General features: G+C 38.1%; 1 protein-coding gene across 6 annotated transcripts in view; it reads left to right on the top strand.

Moving 5' to 3' along the window:
* Nucleotides 1-11,813: 11,813 nt before the first annotated feature.
* The window catches only part of USP9X (ubiquitin specific peptidase 9 X-linked), a 117,502-nt gene continuing 110,456 nt past the window's right edge, over nucleotides 11,814-18,859 (top strand). For 2 of the 6 annotated variants that reach the window (XM_087895220.1, XM_034423839.3), the window contains exon 1: nucleotides 11,903-12,971. The gene's annotated coding sequence lies outside the window, so the exon portion shown is untranslated. Of the gene's footprint in view, nucleotides 12,972-15,965; nucleotides 16,024-17,697; nucleotides 18,038-18,859 lie in introns of all 6 variants that reach the window. The other 4 variants (XM_087895221.1, XM_060694076.2, XM_034423840.3 and 1 more) reach the window with 4 other exon arrangements.

The following is an 18,859-nucleotide window of genomic DNA, read 5'->3' as shown; positions in this document are numbered from 1 at the left end:
GTAGGGCATCTACAAATCGCATGTATGATGCTTCTTGGAGAACCTTTGTCACCTGGTGCCAGAGGTCACACATTGTGCCCATGGCAGCATCTATTCTTCATATCTTAGAGTTTCTACAGGATGGATTTGAAGCGGGCTTAGTCCCAATACACTTCGCCAACAAGTGGCCATTTCCTCAGTCTTGGCCTGCGGTTCTATCGATACTATTTCAAGGCACCCGGTTATCCAACACTTCTTGCGCGGCGCTTCTAACCTATGTCCGCCAGTTGTCCATCGCTATCCCACATGTAATCTGAACAGTCCTCAAGACCTTAACATCTTCTCCGTTCGAACCACTTCACCTGGTTTCCCTACAGTTCCTCTCTTTCAAGGTGGCCTTTCTCATTGCTGTCATGTCGGCTCACCGCATCTTGGAGTTGGCTGCCCTGTCTGTCCGTCAGGACCTATGCATCTTTCATATCGAGAGGGTCGTGCTTCGGCTGGATCCCACCTTCCTACCGAAGGTGAACTCATCTTTTCACCATGCACAAGAACTTGTCCTTCCCAATTTCTGCCCACAGCTGAGCCATCGGTTGGAACGTTCCTGGCACACTCTTGACGTGCGGCGAGCCCTCAAAATTTACATTGCCAGGACCATGGCCCTACATAAGACAGAAGCTCTGTTCATTTCATTCCAACCGGCGTCCATTGGAACCAAGGTCACGGGGCCTACATTGGGAAGATGGATCAGAGCGACCATAACTACAGCTTACCAACGGCATGCTCTACTGGTCCCGCACAATATCACAGCGCACTCAACCAGAAGTGCGGCTACTTCAGCAGCTTGGGCCACGCAGGTCTCCCTGGAGGAGGTCTGCAGGGCAGCTATGTGGACTAGCCTGACTCCATTTATCCGCCACTACAAGGTGGACTCCTTTGCCTCAGTGGATGCGGCGTTCGGCCGTAGGGTGCTCCAGGCTGTCCATCTTAGCACAGGATCACAGGGCCGGGTAGTTCCCACCCTGTAGGACATGCAGCTTTCGTATGTCCCATGCCTGACTGCCGTTCCCACCGACATGGAGAATGGACGTTGGTCTTACCTGATACGTCCTTTCTCTGAGAGGGGGGAACGGCAGTCAGCCCTACCCTACAGGTTCCAGCCCTGGCTTCGAGGGGGGGCAGTAGGCACTAATTTTCTCTCTTTGCAGGAAGACACGTCAGTCTGCGTCAACATCCTCGCGGAAACACTGGAAGCTACCAGGAGAGAACGGAGCTAAAGAAATCAGCAGACTCAGTCCTATAGTTGTACAGACGAGTTAACCCATGCCTGACTGCCGTTCCCCCCTCTCAGAGAAAGGACGTATCAGGTAAGACCAACGTCCAATCTCAATGAACACTTCATCTTTAGATTAGTAGAGGGTATGCATTGCAACTATAAGCTGGTTAGAGGAAATAGATCCAAGAGAAAGTTTTATTATATTTTAGCATGCCATCTTCATTTATAAATTTATATTCAAGATTTATATACGTAAAGGATTCATTAATTTTTCCCTTGTTTTCATAGCTATAGTTCTACATACAGGAATCATAGAATAATATAAATTACTCTATTGCCATCATATTTTTATGTAGCATATGAAATTATTCATAAATAATAAACAGGCAAAAGGACTATATATATATATATGCATTTGGAGCTCGTGTTTCATTATTAGTTGTAGACTTCTTAGAAAAATTAAGATAAAATTTAATTAGCATCTATCTTATTGAGCAGAAACTACCTTGCTAATTTTTACTATTTGCAACATTTCAGGGTCAGGACTAGCAGGGAGTTTCATTCGTGTACTACCCCAAAAATAAGACCCAGTCTTATTTTCTTTTGGGCTCTGAAATAAAGCACTAGGGCTTATTTTCAGGGGATGTCTTGTTTTTTTCCCCCGTGTATGGGAGTCCCACTTCTGCTTGCTTGTGGTGGGGCAGGAGGCTATGTGGTGTGTCAGTGCCGCCACCTCAAGGCAGGGGGATTGAGTTGCCCTATGTGCCTCGCATTGGTTTACCTAAGGGCTCCTGCAGCCAAGCCACCCATGCCCTGATACCTGCCTCACCTCATGGCAGCAGCTCCAACAGCCCCATCCAGCAGGACCCTGCATGGCTGTTGGCCCACTTCTGCTGCTTGTTCATAGCCAAAATGGAGTAGGAGGCCGAGCAATGCACTGGTGCCATGGCCATGAGGCAGTTGTGGGGGCATGGATGGATTGGTTGCAGGGGTCCTGAGGTAAGCCGGTGCAGGGCGCATGGGGCAGCTCCACCCCCCTCTTGCCTCACCTTGTGCTGGCAGTACCACAAGCAACAAGACAGAATGGGCGGGTGGGCAGCTGTGCAGGTGCTTAAGTAGAGCTTATTTTTGGGGGGGGTAGGGCTTTTCAGGGAAATGGGTCTCTTCCTAAAATAGTTGGAAGTAATCTCTTGCATGACACAACAATATTCAAGTTTTCTTATCCTGGGGGATTTAACATGCATGCTGAGGTTACCTAATCAGGAATGTGTTATACTTTGTATGGTGGAGATAGCACCAAGTCAGTTCCACCATGTACAAATTCTTTTTAACAATAAAGGTTTTAAAAATAATTTAAATTAAAAAAAAAAAGGAATCGCTGAAAATTTCATATTTGCTATGACAACCTACACCAAATGTTATTTACCCTCATTCATGTAGTAGGCCAAGCATTGGACATGGTATTTTCTTTGGTTGGAGCTCGGGATCAGAAAATGGAGGAATTGTTTGTAACTCTGTTTTCATGGAAACACTAGAAGATTTTAAACTAGTCTACACAGATAGAAGATCAGCTAAAATGGTCTGACCTAGACTCCCAATAGATTCAGATAGTTTTCTGACTATGCTTGGAGGAATTCCTGCCGTTTATTGAGCAGAATTAGTTTCAGCCTATTCTGTCCTCCACAACAGTCCCAGTTTCTCATGTGGCCCCTTGGGAAAATTAATTGCCCATTTCTAGTTAAAGAGACCAGGCTAGTGATATTTTAATCTCTAGCATTGTTTTCATTGAGCTTTTAAAGCATTAATTTTAATATTTGTAATGTATTTAACTTTTAGTCATATTATTTGGTCTACATTTTGTATTATTGCTACTGTAAGCTGCTTGTACTACCACACACATAGAAAAGTGAAGTATAGCCCATAAATAAATACATTCCAATTTTAACCCTTCCGAGTACTTTTGCAAATTATCAATGTTAGAAGTATGAAAAAAATCAAATGGATAAATATTATGAGACTGTTTCCTGCTTTGCAGTAAGGTTGTAGGAAAAAGATAACTATTTCAAAACAAGTTGTAGTAGACATATGAGACACTTTCCTTTGGAAAAAGGGTGGAAAGGGTTGCGATAAGAATTAAGAACTTTTCTTAATAAAAGTTAAGAACAGTTAGTAAATAGACAGAGTTAGGGGAAAAAATAAAGGAAAACATTATTTCCTCTGTCATAATTCCAGATTGTAGATCCAATTAAATGATCAGAGGTACACAAAACACTTTTTCATATATTGAATACAGTATTTAAAACAGGGCATTCATTTTATGCAACGTTATGCTGGACAACGACTGAAATAAAAATTCGGGACATTAATTTTTACATATTTGACTGGCCTTAATCATTGTTTATTTAATGTAATTAGAATCAGTGTTCTTCTCCATACCAGTTAATGGGGGGAATGCAGCAATAAGTGGGTTCTTATTATCTCTGGTTAGATATCTGGAAAATACAGTACGTCTCTGGATCATGTAGGATTTAAGTCTGATCCAGCAGAATTCTTATACTAGATGGATAGAAATAAGAAGTTAAATGTAAAAAAATGCAAACATTGAATGTTTGAAGGCATTTGCATAAGAACTTGAACTGCAATACTTCCCACTCTTAAGTAATTTGCTATATACCAGCATCCTTCATTTTGAAATGTTTCCAATTCTTGTAAAACATTTAAATCAAATAAATACATTCTGAAGAAATTATATGGAATGTTCATGCACACAAAGTACTTTTTACATATATAGTACTTTAGATACAGACTCTATATTTCATTTGAAAAATATTAGCATTAGTTTGACTTTGCATCTTTCTAGATTTATAGAAATTTTTTAGAGTTTGCAGGAATGCAAACTAGATTTTCTGGCATCCACACATTTCATATTGTTTAATGTTGTATATAACTGTCTCTATATTTTTTCATTCAATTCAGACAAAAATTCAGACTATTTCTGCTTTTAAATAGATAGCAGAAATCTTAAAATTCCTTGTGTGCCCAATCACACTTGGCTATTCTATTCTAAAAAGAAAGGATGTCTGATTACTTTAAATATTTTGAAGAAAGCAAACATATGCTTTTTATCTAAAATGAACAGAATTTCAGGATACGGATAAGGAAAGAAGCATTTGATAACACTGGACAACAAAGACTTTGCTTTCTGAACACTTTTGGGTGTATTTTATAGATTTTTGGCTGCTAATCACAAAAACTTGTAATTTAACCTATCATGTACCATTTTATAGAAATCTTCTATTTTTACATAATGGCAATTTATACTTTTCTTTTTTTTTTATTGAAAAAGTTTTACAAACATCAATTTTTCCCCCATTTTTCCCCTCCCCATCCCTCCCTTAACCCCCCAAGCCCTCCCCACCCCCCATGACTTCCCCAAGGTGAAATCCATCCGCATTTATTATATCAGAGTTTACCACCCCTCTATTCTCCCCCCACCCTGTGTACTATACAATTCTTCATAACAATAAGCTATTTTGCCCCCTATAAACTATACATTTCTACACAACATTTAGCTAAAAGCTATCTGGTACTTCCTAGTTTGATATTTATTCTGCACATAATCTATCCATTTCTTCCACTCCCATGCATAGGTCTCTTGAGTCCGATCTTTTAAGTATGCTGATATCTTCGCCATTTCTGCAAAATTGGCCATCTTCAAAGTCCATTCTTGAATTGTAGGCATATCATCCCTTTTCCAATATTGACCAATCAATAACCTAGCTGCTGTCACCATATACAATATCAATTTTGTTTCCCCCACTGAAAAACCCTTAACTATAGCCAATAAAAACAGTTGAGAATTGAATTTTTTTCTTCAAGACATTTTGCATAACCCACCAAATTTTTATCCAAAAAGCCTTTGCTTTCTTGCATGTCCACCATATATGATAATATGTAGCATCTAAACAATCACATCTCCAACATTTCGGTTGAACATTAGGATACATGCAGGACAGTTTCTTAGGATCTAAATGCCACCTATAAAACATTTTATAAAAATTTTCCCTCAAATTCTGCGACTGTGTAAATTTAACATTCTGAACCCATATTTTTTCCCAAGTTTCCATCATAACTGGTTCTCCAAAATTTTGTGCCCATTTTATCATACAATCTTTAACCAATTCATTTTCTGAATCGCTTTCTAACAAAACATTATAAACCCTCTTAATATGCATTGGGCCTTTCTCTTTTATCTCTCTAACCAATTCTTCTTCATGCAACATTAATCCAATTTTTTGATTTTCTCTCCATCTCAGTTGAAGTTGATTATACTGTAACCACATTAAATTAATCCCTTCTTCCAACAGTGTGTTTAATGACTTCAGTTGCCATCTGCCCCCATCATTAAAAAGTACTTCTTTGTATAAACTTCCCCCGAGTGACTTTGTATTTATATTCCATATAATATGACCAAGATCCAACCACAACGGTATTTTATAATCCCATTTGAGTCGGTGCTTCTTCCATACTCTCATCAAGGAGCTTCTAAGTATATGGCTGTTGAATACTTTATCCACCTTGTTTTCATAAAATAAATATGCATGCCAACCAAATTCAAGATCATAACTTTCTATATTGAATATTCCAGTCTTTGTCCTTCCAAACCAGTCACTTGCTTGTGTAAATGCTGCAGCTTCATAATACAATCGCAGATTTGGAAGTTTAAGACCACCCCTTTCACGAACATCTTGCATAATTTTCAGTTTAACTCTTGGCTTTTTCTCATTCCAAACAAACTTATTCACTCCTTTTTGCCATTCCATCAAGTATTTGTCACTTTTAAGCACCGGAATCATTTGAAATAAAAATCTAGGTAGAACATTCATTTTAACTGCTGCTATTCTTCCAAGTAAGGACAGCTGAAGTTTTTTCCAGGTTTCCATATCCTTTTGTACCTTTCGCCACAACACCTCATAATTATTTTGAAACAGTTTTATATTTGAATCTGCAACTTGCACTCCTAGATATCTCACCTTTGATACTATTTCAAAGCCTGCCTTCCTTTCCAATTCTTTTTTTTGATCAGCTGTCATATTTTTAACTATCATCTTGGTTTTTTTCTGGTTCAGTCTAAATCCTGATACTATACCATATTCTTCTATAATGTCTTTCATCTGAATTATTGATTCCATCGGCTGTGTTAGGGTAACAACCAGATCCTCTGCAAATGCCCTTGTTCTGTAATCCTCTTGCCGTATCACTATTCCCTTCAAAGTACTCGAGTCCCGTATTGTATTCTTCTAAAGTTAGAATGAACAACAACGGGGATAACGGACAACCTTGTCTTGTGCCTTTTTCTATACTAAAATTTGTAGTTAAACTTCCATTAATAATAATTTGTGCTGTTTGTTCTTGATAAATTGCTGCAACCGCCTGTACAAACTGATCCCCAAAGTCCATCTTTTTTAAAGTCTTTAATAGAAAGTTCCAATTCACTCGATCAAAGGCCTTCTCCGCATCCAAAAACACCAGCACTGCAGAGATCTGTTTATTCTTCTCAAGATATTCCAATAAGTCTATAATTTGCATCACATTATCCTTCATGTATCTGCCTTCTATAAATCCTGCTTGATCATGATGAATCACCTCTTGAATAACTGGCATTAATCTATTGGCTAATACTTTCGCAAAAATTTTATAATCCGTATTCAGGAGAGATATTGGTCTAAAATTTTCCGGTTTTATAGAGCCTGCCTCCTCTTTCGGTATCAGAGAAACAAAAGCTGCTTTCCATGAAGGGGGTATTTTTCCCCCTTGTTGTATGCTACAAAATAAATCTTTAAGATGTTCAATCATTTCTGCTTGTAAAATTTTATAATACACCGCAGTTAAACCATCCGTTCCTGGAGTTTTAGCTGTTTTCAGTTGTTTAATAGCAACAATAATCTCCTCAGCTGTTATTGGTAAACTTGTTCTTTCCTTTTGATCATTAGAAATTTTTATAACTCTCTTTTCTTCTAAGTATTTATTTATAAGTTCATTCTGTATATCATCTTTAGCATATAGTTTAGAATAATAATCTAAAAAGGCTTCTTTAATTAGTCTTTGTTGAAATACTTCCTTTCCTCTATACTCAATACTCCCAATAGTCCGAATACTCTGCTGTTTCCTCAATGTGTAAACCAACCATCTGCCCGGTTTATTAGCATTACTAAATGTATTATGTTTTGCAAATTGTAAATTAGTTGCTGCTTGTTCCGCTGTAAGCATATGGAATTGATCTTTCAAAAGTTTTATAACTCCTTGTAATTTTTCATCTGTTGGATTTTTTATAAGCAACTGCTCTTTTTTCTTTATCTCTCCTTCCAATTCTAATCTTTTTCTTTGTCGATTTGATTTGTGTTTAGAATTCATATAGATCAGTACCCCCCGCATATATGCCTTGCTCGCATCCCAAACAATTTCAATAGGGGTACCCTTATTCAAGTTCATTTCAAAAAATTCCTTCATTTGTTTCTTAAGTTCATTTACATTCTTTTCATATCTAAACAAATTTTCATTTACTCTCCAAGATCTTTTCTCATTCTTTCCCATTTCTATTTCTATCCATACCGGGCTGTGGTCTGATAAAGTTCTCGGAAATATCTTTGTTTTCTTTGTTTTTGAGAGTAAATCGACTGTAAGTAAAATAAAATCAATCCTGGAAAAGGATCTGTGTCTGTCTGAAAAAAAAGTAAAATCCAATTCTTTTGGGTTATGCACTCTCCAAATATCTTTCAATTCCAAATCTTCTTTCAAATAAAAAAAAAACTGTGGTAGTTTGACACATGATTTTGCCAAGCTTTTCTTATCTATTTTAGGATCTATTACTCCATTCCAATCTCCCATAAGTAGAATAGATCTATAATCCCATTGTAGTATTTTAGAATGCAATAACTTATACTTTTCAATACCTGTTGGCCATGCTGCACACATTAAAGAAACATGGAACTGTAATTGAAGCTCATCCACTACCATCAAATACAAATGGAATATATCTAAAAGTAATGGGTCTTCTACTTAGAATGCAGCAACTATACCAAATATAGTTCTTACACATATGTGAAAGGGATAGTCATGCGAGATTGTCACATTACACTTAAAAACAAATGACCACCATGAAAGAATTTGATTCTAGGACAGATAAACATGCACATGAACAATTCATTGATCCAGCAAAGATATTTTTGCCTCCGCTTCGCATAAAACTCGGACTGGTGAAAATTTTTGTAAAAATGACGAATGAAGAAGGTTGAGATAGCTATTTCCAAGAAAAACTGATGCCAAGATTAAGGAAGGCATTTTTGTTGATCTGTAGATCAGATATGTCAATGACAAATAGTTGAAAGATCAGTTACTGGGGCCAGAGAAAATCATCTGGAAATTATTCAAGGATATTGTTGAAAATTAGATCATCAAACTAAGTTTAGTTATTTGACAAACTTCTTACAGCATACAAGACCATGAAGTACAATATGTTACAGAAGATTAATTTTCTGTAACATATTGGACTTCACACTTGGACTTTTTTCATGAAAATCTAGGTGCAGTCAGTGACAAACATGGTGAAAAGTTTCATCATTATTTCATTATTCATTACATCATTATTGTGAAATAATAAAAATAGAAAATAAGAGGTGGCTATTAAAATAGTGGATGATATCAAGGGGATAAAAATAATAAGAATATATTTTGAGGCAGGAAAATTTTAAGAAAATGTACTGTTTGATGTAATATGTTTTAATTTTAATTTGCAAACAAATGTTAAACTGATGAATAAGGATTGATTGAACAAAATACAAGATACACAGAAGCTAGTGATTAGTCTTGAATTAAGGTAATACAAGTTGGAAATGATGACCATTATGAAATATACTGAGATTTAAATTGAAAGAGCAGGATGGAAAAATGATATAAAACAGATAATTATATTACAGTTAAAATGTGTGGGATGGATACCAACTAGATAAGAGTTTGAGACTCGGTGGAAATACGTTGGAAATTAATTCAAAATGCTGGAAACAGCCAAACAAATAGGAGGAGAGTTGGAGGAGACTATGCTGGTAGTCAGCCAAACAATGGAGGGAGTTAAGGAGGAGACTATGCTGGAAATCAGCCCATAAAATGCTGGAAACAGCCAAACAAATAGGAGGAGAGTTGGAGGAGACTATGCTGGAAATCAGACAAACATTGGAGGGAGTTAAGGAGGAGACTATGCTGCAAATCAGCCCACAAAATGCTGGAAACAGTCAAACAAATAGGAGGAGAGTTGGAGGAGATTGAGGAACTATTCTGAAATCAACTAAATAGTTGGTGTTTTGGAGGGGATCAAGCTGAGAATTAATCAAATAGAACAAGCTGGAAGATAGTTAAATATTAGAGGGAGATATAGTGGAAGATATATTAGAAATTGGAGTAAATAAAATATGCCTTTGTGAGAAATCTGTGTAATATGTAAACTGGGAGAAAAAAAAAACTAAGGTAAACTGATTTGAGGATAAGGGTCAAAGGATTAAAATTAGACAAAATGTTGTTTTATAAAATATAATAAAAATGGAGTGGTATTGAATTGAAACTAAGAATAAATGGTGATAAAATTGTAAACACTTAACAAGAGGTTAGAATATTGTAAAAATTATTTTGATATGACTTGTATAAGATATAAGGTAAAGAAGATATGTTTAGAATTGTTATGCAGATGTAAAAATGAGTGAAAGTGAATTTGAAACTAATTTTGGATAGATATAATGGATTTATATAGATGAAAATGTTAAATTTGAGGTAAAATTGGTTTTTTCTTAAGTTTTGAATTTCTTTTTTAATCTTTTTTTTCTTTTGTTTATTTATAAAAGATGTAATGGAAATTGTGAATTGAGCTTGTGAAAGGAATGTAAGTGTGGTAACCATCTATGACCGGATCGAGATTTTTGCTCTTGAAAGTTATGTTTTTATGTTTAAATTTGAAAAAATAAATAAAAAATATTTACAAAAAAAAAAAGTTTCATCAGGACATTGTGACAATGGAAAAATGGTATCAGGGCAACTGGAATCCATCAATGCTGGCTGACTATTGTTGGATGCTGCAGTGAGATGCATGAAACATGGACTACAAATGAAAATCAGCAACAAGTTTACTCCTATTGAATGCATGCAGTGTGTTGAAAACGTGATATAGTCATTAAAAGTAAATATAATTCTAAGCAAAAATCAAAAGAAAAAAATGTTCCAATGTTCTTGATGTACATTTCTTTAAAAGGTGTTCCATTCTCAGTCTTAGCTCCTAGATGGTTCATGGATATGCCAATGCAGTTTACTTTATAGCAGCATTAATATGATTTGCTTTTGCCTTCCGGCGAGATGTTTTTGCAACTTCCCAAGTTAGCCAACAGGTTTAATCCAGCCCAAACCTGATGCTGCTTAGTTTTTGATGTAACATTATCGCCCGGAGAACCATGAGTACTTTCAATGATAATCATAGAATATGGAACAATGCTTGCTTATGTTTCTTAATTATGATTTGTATTTTTTTTATAGTTTCGAATTGAAACTGGGATAAAATTACTGATTATAAACCCTAGGCTTCGTGCATGTCTGCTAAATTACCACCCTTCTATCAGTTTATGGTCTTTTATTTCAGAAAGCCAACAAATGAAATCATAGTCATATGAAACGATTAGAAAAATGATGGAATAGATATATGCTGAAACTTGTCATTCTAACGCTAATAGCAATAGCACTTAGACTTATATACTGCTTCACAGTGCTTTACAGCCTTCTCTAAGCGATTTACAGAATCAGCATATTGCCCCCAACAATCTGGATCCTCATTTTACCCACCGGAAGGATGAATCAACCTTGACCTTTAGTACTGAAGAGAATCAATATGGCTGGCTGTTCATGCATCCTTTTGAATCATACATCAATAATTGTGTTCTTAGAATTTACCAAATCAAAACACCACCGTATAAAGTAGCATGATAGTCTGGTTTTGGCTTGGCCATAATGGTTTGCAAATCATAGTTGGTAGCTGTAATGTTTTGCCTGATTACAGCCAGTGTACAGCAGATTTTATCTTGAAATTTCAGAAACTATGCAATAAATCATGCTCCACTCTGAGTGATTTACTCCTAAAGACCACATACATATTTAGTTGTAATATTTCTGCATTATGCCAGTTGACCAAAATGGTTAATTTTCTCAACACCATAGCAATGTGTTTTCTCAATTTTCCAAAGTATTTGATTAAGACCCCGACTCTTCTCATTTCTATAGCATTTGTTTAGTCGTCTTCAATACCTTTCCCCAGATTTTATTCCAGATCAAAGATGAGTACAAGATAGTTCGTCTCTTGATAGTAACAATGCACAATGCGTGCTTCTCAAACTGACAAAAAGCTAAAGTTTCAAGGGAAAATAGGCTAAGGCCTTCCTACGAAGCCCTGGAAGCTAATGCTATCTGCCTTGTTCTTCAGCAGCTTGGCTGCCAAGCCCTCGTCCCCGCCCCTAGCCGCGCGTCAGCCTTTGGCTGGCCCCTGGGACGGAGGGGAAAGGAAAGGGAGGACCAATTCCGCCCCTCTCCTCTTCTCCCTTCCCAAAGACGAAAGGTGACGTCATTATCCGGGCTCTTCACACTGCGGGTCACAATGGAGTCGAAACGGAGCTCAACCGAAACGGCCGGACAGCCACCCGCCTCAGAGATCGCGGCCTGGCCTCGTTAACTCGGGCCCCGCTCGGCCGCCGTCGACATCCAGCCCAGCCACCAAAGCCGTCAGGCCTTGGCCCCTCCCCCACCGGCTACACACGGCACACCAAGCAGACCCTGCCACTGCGCGGCGGCGACCCTAGCCTCACATAAAGCAAGGCGTGAGCGAGTGCTGATGGTCCTCGCTCTGCTTTGGGCACGGAACGGGGCTGTGGGAGTGATTGACTGACTGACAATCAGGAAAGGGAGGGAGTCACGCTGGCCGCCGCAAACGCTGTTTGGGTGGCGGGGCCGGCGCCGTTGCGTTGAGTCGGAGTCTGCGCTGCATATGCTGTGAGCCGAGCCCTCCTAGAGCCGCCATATTGCCCGGGACTCAGACGCTTAGTCTTTGCTGGTGCTGCCGTCTCCGTCGCGACTTTGCTCTTAGACGCAGTACAGATTTCTTTTTCCTCTTCTTAAGGCAGTCTCGTAGGTTTCTCTCTGCTGGCCTTGCCAGTCCAGTCCCCCCCTTCCTTTCTCTTATTCTATTCCCTTCTCCAGGGATTGAAGGTATCCGATTTCCGCGGATGAGGTAGAAGAGCCCGGAGGCCTAGCTCAGCCTAACGGAGCTACAGGACGAGAAAGACGCAACGCAACACCGGCACTGTGGCGGTCCCGAAAAGATAGTGACGCAAAACTAAAAGAATACTAGAAAAGGTCGCACGCAGTCAGGAAAGTGACACGGGACAGCTTCGTGCAAAACCCGGCGTAGGAAAGCCGGCTTCTCTAGCAGCCACCGCCACTCTGATTTTCCTAGGGATGAGACGCAGCCCCGTTGGTTGCTGCGGCGGCGGCTTGTGCCGCCTGGGATGAGAAACTCTTCGGCCACACCCGCCGCAGCCTCCTCCTCCCTGCATCGGCAGCGGCGCCCGGGAGCAGAGCGGGCCTCGGCATTAGAACCAAGAGTAGCAGCAGGAAAAGGCGACGCTGTGTGGGGGTAAGCGAGTGGGAAAAGGGGCTGGTCCTTCGGGGAAAGGAAGGGTCATTCGGTGGGTAAGCAAGGGGGTAAATTCCATGAGGGGAGACTTTCGCTGTGGATCTTATCTCTTCGTTCGTGAGTTAGCGTATCTTGGAGTGAGTAATGTCTGTTCGTGCGTGTGTCAGTGTCGTGGAGTATGGAGGGAAAATGGCTGACGACTCAGTCCTCATTCTTTCTGCCCGGCCTGAACTGGGCCTTGCAGGAGAATGGGGCGCGCACACACTATGTCCGCAGTTCCAGGAAGAAAGAGAGACAACCTGCAGAGCTGGCCGGCTGTTGGCCTGGCCCTTCCTTAAATAGCGAAGATAATTGGCGAAGAGAGTAGAAGGAATACCCGGTAGACCTTCCCGGCGTTCAGTTCCTTTTGATTCTCGTTCCACTTCATAGCAAACGCCATTATTGAGGTGGAGTGATTGGAATCGTGTGGGCCTAGTCCACCCCAGGAAATAAGGCTCTGCACAAGCTCTCTTCTTTCTTTCTAAATCCGGTCTCGAATGTTGCGGCCCAGCGGTTTCGCCTTCGTTGTAAACATTATTGTCATGGGTGCAGGTGGGCTGTGTCATGGCTGCACACACCGTTTCCAGTAAAGCTGCGATATTATAGGATTTACCAGTATCTGTTCTCCGTTAAGTTTACATTGAGCGTAGATTGCTTCTTTGAATATGTGAGTTTTATAATTTTTATTGGACAGAATCTACATTGTAAGTATTGTCTGGAATTTTTTTATATATGAAACTGATGAATCTACAAGATAGGGTAAGAGACTAAACTGAGAAATTCAGAATCTCATAGGTATCTTTACAGCAAATTGGCTTTAAAATTGATTTTCCTGAGCACACAAGACTACTTTTGTAAGATACTTGAAATTTGTAAGTGGAATTTTATCTTTTAAAGAATTGGTGGAAGAACTCCCATTGATTTTAACACAGTCTGCTTGTGGCTATAACAAACTAATATTAACAAACTAATAAGTTTGGTACACAGTCCAGAATAGGTATTAAGTATGAATAGAAAAAACATAGCTGTAATTCTGTGAGGACTGCTAAATCAAGCCTAATGTAACTCAGTGAACCACTAATAAATATGTATGTGGTAGATTATAGTAATGGTAGATTATTCTCATATTAAGCTTTCTAAGGTACTTCGAAATCTTTTCAGTGCTGGGCTGTTCTGTCAGTATCCTAATTTTGCACAACATATTTTAAACTATGCTTCTGGTACAGATTGTTTGGATGGACTTATGTGTTGATAGAAATGTGAAATCAGGGGGTGTGGTTTCTATTTAGTGCATAATCAGACATGGCCTAGTTACATTTTATGTCTGTTCGTTTTTTTATGTAGCTATAACTAGTCCTAGTGCAATGTATGCTAGCATATATGTATTAATTGGTTTTCTGTTTTCCTATATTACATTTGAGTTGTGTGCTACAATAAATCTTTTGTCAGAATTGAATTCATCAGTACTATAAAAGTTGTAGGGATATTAAAACGTGTTCCATTTCAGAAAATGAACAATTTTGAAATGGGTTGTGACAGTTTTAATACTTCCTTACATTGTCGAGGTATATATTGTGTTTTTATTTTTTAATAATTGAAAGGAAAATTGGACAAATGCAAACACCCTTATACCAAAATATTTCTGCCATATCTGGACCTAAGAATGGCATATAACTGAAATTTATGAATTACTTTTAATGCAATTATATAATAAAATCAGGAATAAGTTGCCATCCTATTTTTTCATATATTTATAAAACAAATTACTAGCAAGTTTTGTATTTAAACAGGGAAACCACATTAATCTAAGAGTTAAAGTACTATATTTGCTTAGAAGTATATCATTGAAATCAATGGCAGTTGCTTATAATATTGCATAGGATGTTCTGTAAAAGCAAAATTATAGTGTCTTTTGGTTTACTTGATTTCCTTCTCCATGCCTTTCGTAAATATAGGTGATAAAGGAAACCCACAAAACTTCAAGTGGCTCTGTCATTAGTTCACTTTTAGCTTGCTCACATTCAATGTATTTGAATATTTCTTAATGAAGAATCTATAATTTATTTTTTGAAATCAAATAAAAATTAAAGTTTTAAAATAAGTTTCTTGAAATACTTTTACAAAAGCAATTATTTTATAGTAATGCTCAATATGAAAAGGAAGGATGAGCTGGGGGAAAAGATATAGAAGATTTTCACTTTATTTAACTGAAAGACCAAACTAACTTACCTTTAAAACAGGATCATCTTGGATTCACCCAAGAACAAATGTGGAGGGGGATTCTAATATTTGAGGACGAGATATCTTAAATTAGGGTCATGTTACTTTTAGGTAAATGTGTTAATTACCTTAAATATTCATTTGAAAACGCCAAAGATAGGCATACCAAACATAATTGGGGAAATAAATTGTGCCAGGTGATTATCATGGTATTTATAGTCAAGAGTATATATAGCAATTGTTCTTTTGTGTGAGAGGTGGGAGTTGGGCAGTTAAAGTTTAAAAAATGTAGCAGATTTTGTTTCAAAAAAGTAACACTAAATTAAAATTATTTGAAGAATTAAAAGCACTTCACTGGTAATAAATACATTGGAGAGTGATATTTTAAAGTCTTGAAAGAATGTACTGTGTTTGAAGTGCCTTCGTAAAAATTCTTTTTATATATGATTTTCAAGCATAACACTTAATAGGAATGAATATTTTGTTTTCTTTTGTATTTTTGTCTTTGGAGTGCTTCTCAAATTCATATGATTAGTTCATATGATATAGGTTTAGATGTAAAACTCTGGAGTCCATGCAGTCTTAGTGTTTTCTAAAAAAAAAACCTCTTTATAAAAATAGCATGTCTCCATTATTTATACCCTGTATCAGTTTGATTTTTCATACTGTATCTGTTTTGTCCTATTATTGTAGTTGTGTATATGTATTCAGTTTTTGCAATTACCATTTCTCTAGTTGAGACCAGTGGGACTCGGGCTAATTGTGACGTGGATTCAAAACACCATAGCTGAAAGTAAGTTTTTTAATGATATATATTAAGTTTGGATTGTGGCAATATACATTGTTTAAATTAAACCATTCTTTTGGTAATGGAACAACATCAAACCCATTAATATTTTTCCTTTTTCCACACTCTGCACTTGAATAAATTTTATTTCTTTGGGCAAAGAATTCTTTATAATTTCAGATCTGCATGAAATAATAGTAACTACTTAGTAAACAGTTACTTAGTACAAATAGTCCTCAACCTAGTCCCAGATTTATGACCACAATTGGGCCCAAAATTTCTTTTGCTAAGTGAGACATTTGTTAAGTGAGCTTTGTCCTATTTTACGACCTACTTGCCACAGTTATTAAGTGAATCACTTGCAGATGTTAAGTAATACAGTTGTTAAGTAAATCTGGCTTTCTCATTGACTTTGTCAGAATGTTGCAAAAGGTGATCACATGACTGCAGGGCACTGCAACCATCATAAATATGAATTAGCTGCCAAGCATCTGAATTCTGATCAAGTGACCACGGGGATTATTGTGGCATTTATACAATGGTTGTAAGTGTGAAAAAATGATCATAAATCACTTTTTTTCAATGCTGTTGTAACTTTGAACTGTCACTAAACTGTTGTAAGTTGAGGACTACTTGTATTTCTAAAATTATGAAGTACCTATTACTGCATGCAGATCTGAATTTATGAAGAATTGAATTTATATATGTTAGTAATTGCCTATCTTTAGCAATAATATTCTTACATGCGTTACACACTTTGTTCTATAACATTTCAGGTCATACTGATTATGCTGTATATATATATTATGTATATATATATTATGCTGTACATATATATGTATATATTTCTTTTATGGTAAATGGCAGCAGGTAAAAATTGCTGAACTATACTTTATGATCTGGTGTTCTGTCTGTAGATTTATTTTGCAGTTATCTACATTGTGACCCATAGTTATATAAATGTAAATAACTTCATATTGTCTGTCTTCTACAGGAGCTTGCACCTAGATTTTGAAATAAATGTCCACATTTTGGTTGCATTGTTTTATCATTGTAAGGGTAACAGTAGTGCTATTGATGTACATAGGATAGTGCAAAATATTCTCTCCTCTTCTGCCATGGCAGCTTTTGACTTCTGCCATGCCTTTCCCAGCTTTTGACTTTTGTACCACCTTTTATAAGTGATATAGAATTTTTTGGCATAATAAATTATTTTTAGTCCAATATTTTATTTGCTATACACCAGACTTGTGTTTTTACCATTTCTACCCATTATCTAACAATACTGGGAGTGGCCTGTGTTTAAAAAGTTAAAATAAGTATCTCCAAATAAATAGCTCCTGTGATGGTGGGCAAATTGAGAGATCTTTTTTTATTTTCATTCTGTGATTACTTGAGAAGTTATTATTATTAGATTTATATCCCATGTTGGCAAAGATTTGTCTGCTTGAGTAATGTTTACATAACCTTTTCTATTAGCAACTTTTTTTAGAGGTTCACACATTGTACTAAGTTATTATTTACCTTAAAAATTATTTCTAGGACACGTGTATATTTTTGTACATACTGGTATTACTAAAATACAGACTATAATCATAGGGTTCCTAGAATATGTTAAGCCAGGTGTCATCAACCTGCGGCTCCAGATCTGCATGTGACTCTTTGACCCCTCTCCTGCAGCTCCCTGCTGACCCAGTTGCACGACCTGGTCTCCGCCCCAAGAAGACGCGAGCCTCTCTGCAGAGCCGCGCAACTGAAGCACCCCTAGCGTTTTCTCCACACTGCCTGCAGCCAGCTGTTTTTTGAGATTCCACATCCTTCGCAGGCAGCTTAGTGCCAATCGCAGTCCCCTTCGTGTTGGCTCAGGAAGGAGGGGAACGGGGAGGAGCAGCTGCCGCCGCCGGATGCAGAAAAGCAAGAGCTCCGGCTCTCCTGCGCGGCTGGCTATACACCTGAGCACGCAGTGGCAGCAGCGGGAGGAGTCGCCACCGTGATCCCGGCCCAGGAGGGTATCCAGCTTGTATGTGCGAGAGAGAGAGAGATGAGAGAAGGGAGAAAGAGAGAGAGAAATGAGAAAAGAATGGCAGGAGAGAATGAGAGAGAAGGGGAGAGAGAAATGGGAGAGAGAAGGAGAGAGAGGAGAGAAATGAGAGAGAAAAGGGGAGGAAAAGAGAAATGAGAAAAATGCAGGGAGAATGAGAGGCAAAAGAGAAACAAATGAGAGAAGGGGGAGGGGGAAAGAAATGAGAGAGCTGGAGGGAGAGAATGAGAGGGAAAAGAGGGAAACATGAGAGAGAAGGGGAGAGAAAGGAAGAAGAGAGGGAGAGGAAAGATAGAAAAACAGAAATGGGAGGGAGTGGGGGAGAGAGACCCATTTCCCACAGAAAACATGGGGAGCCACAAAACCTTGGTAGGCGTGGCTGGGGGTCATGTGACTGGTAGTGATGTTGAGTTGGCCACACCAACCCAGGCTTTGTGGCTCCTGGTGTTTTCTGTGGGAAACTGGTCCAAATGGCTCTTTGAGCGTTTAAGGTTGCAGACCCATGTTAAGCCAAAATAGAACAAATTGCCATTGCTCTATTGTTTCAATGTTACAGGTAGTAGGGGTAGTCCTTGATTACAACCATTTAGTTACTGTTACAAGTTACAGTGGCACTGAAAAAAGTGACTTATGACCATTCCTCACATTTATGGCCACTGTAGCATCCCCGTGGTCAGGTGATTAAAATTAAGACACTTGGCAACTGGCATATATTTATGACAGTTTCAGTGTCATGGGATCATATGATCACCTTTTGCGACCTGACAAGAAAAGTTAATGGGGAATCCAGATTCACTTAAC

The sequence above is a fragment of the Pantherophis guttatus genome, chromosome 5, assembly GCF_059756535.1.
Source record: "Pantherophis guttatus breed Tessera chromosome 5, ASM5975653v1, whole genome shotgun sequence".
NCBI lineage: Eukaryota > Metazoa > Chordata > Lepidosauria > Squamata > Colubridae > Pantherophis > Pantherophis guttatus.
This window is presented reverse-complemented; position numbering and strand designations above follow the sequence as displayed.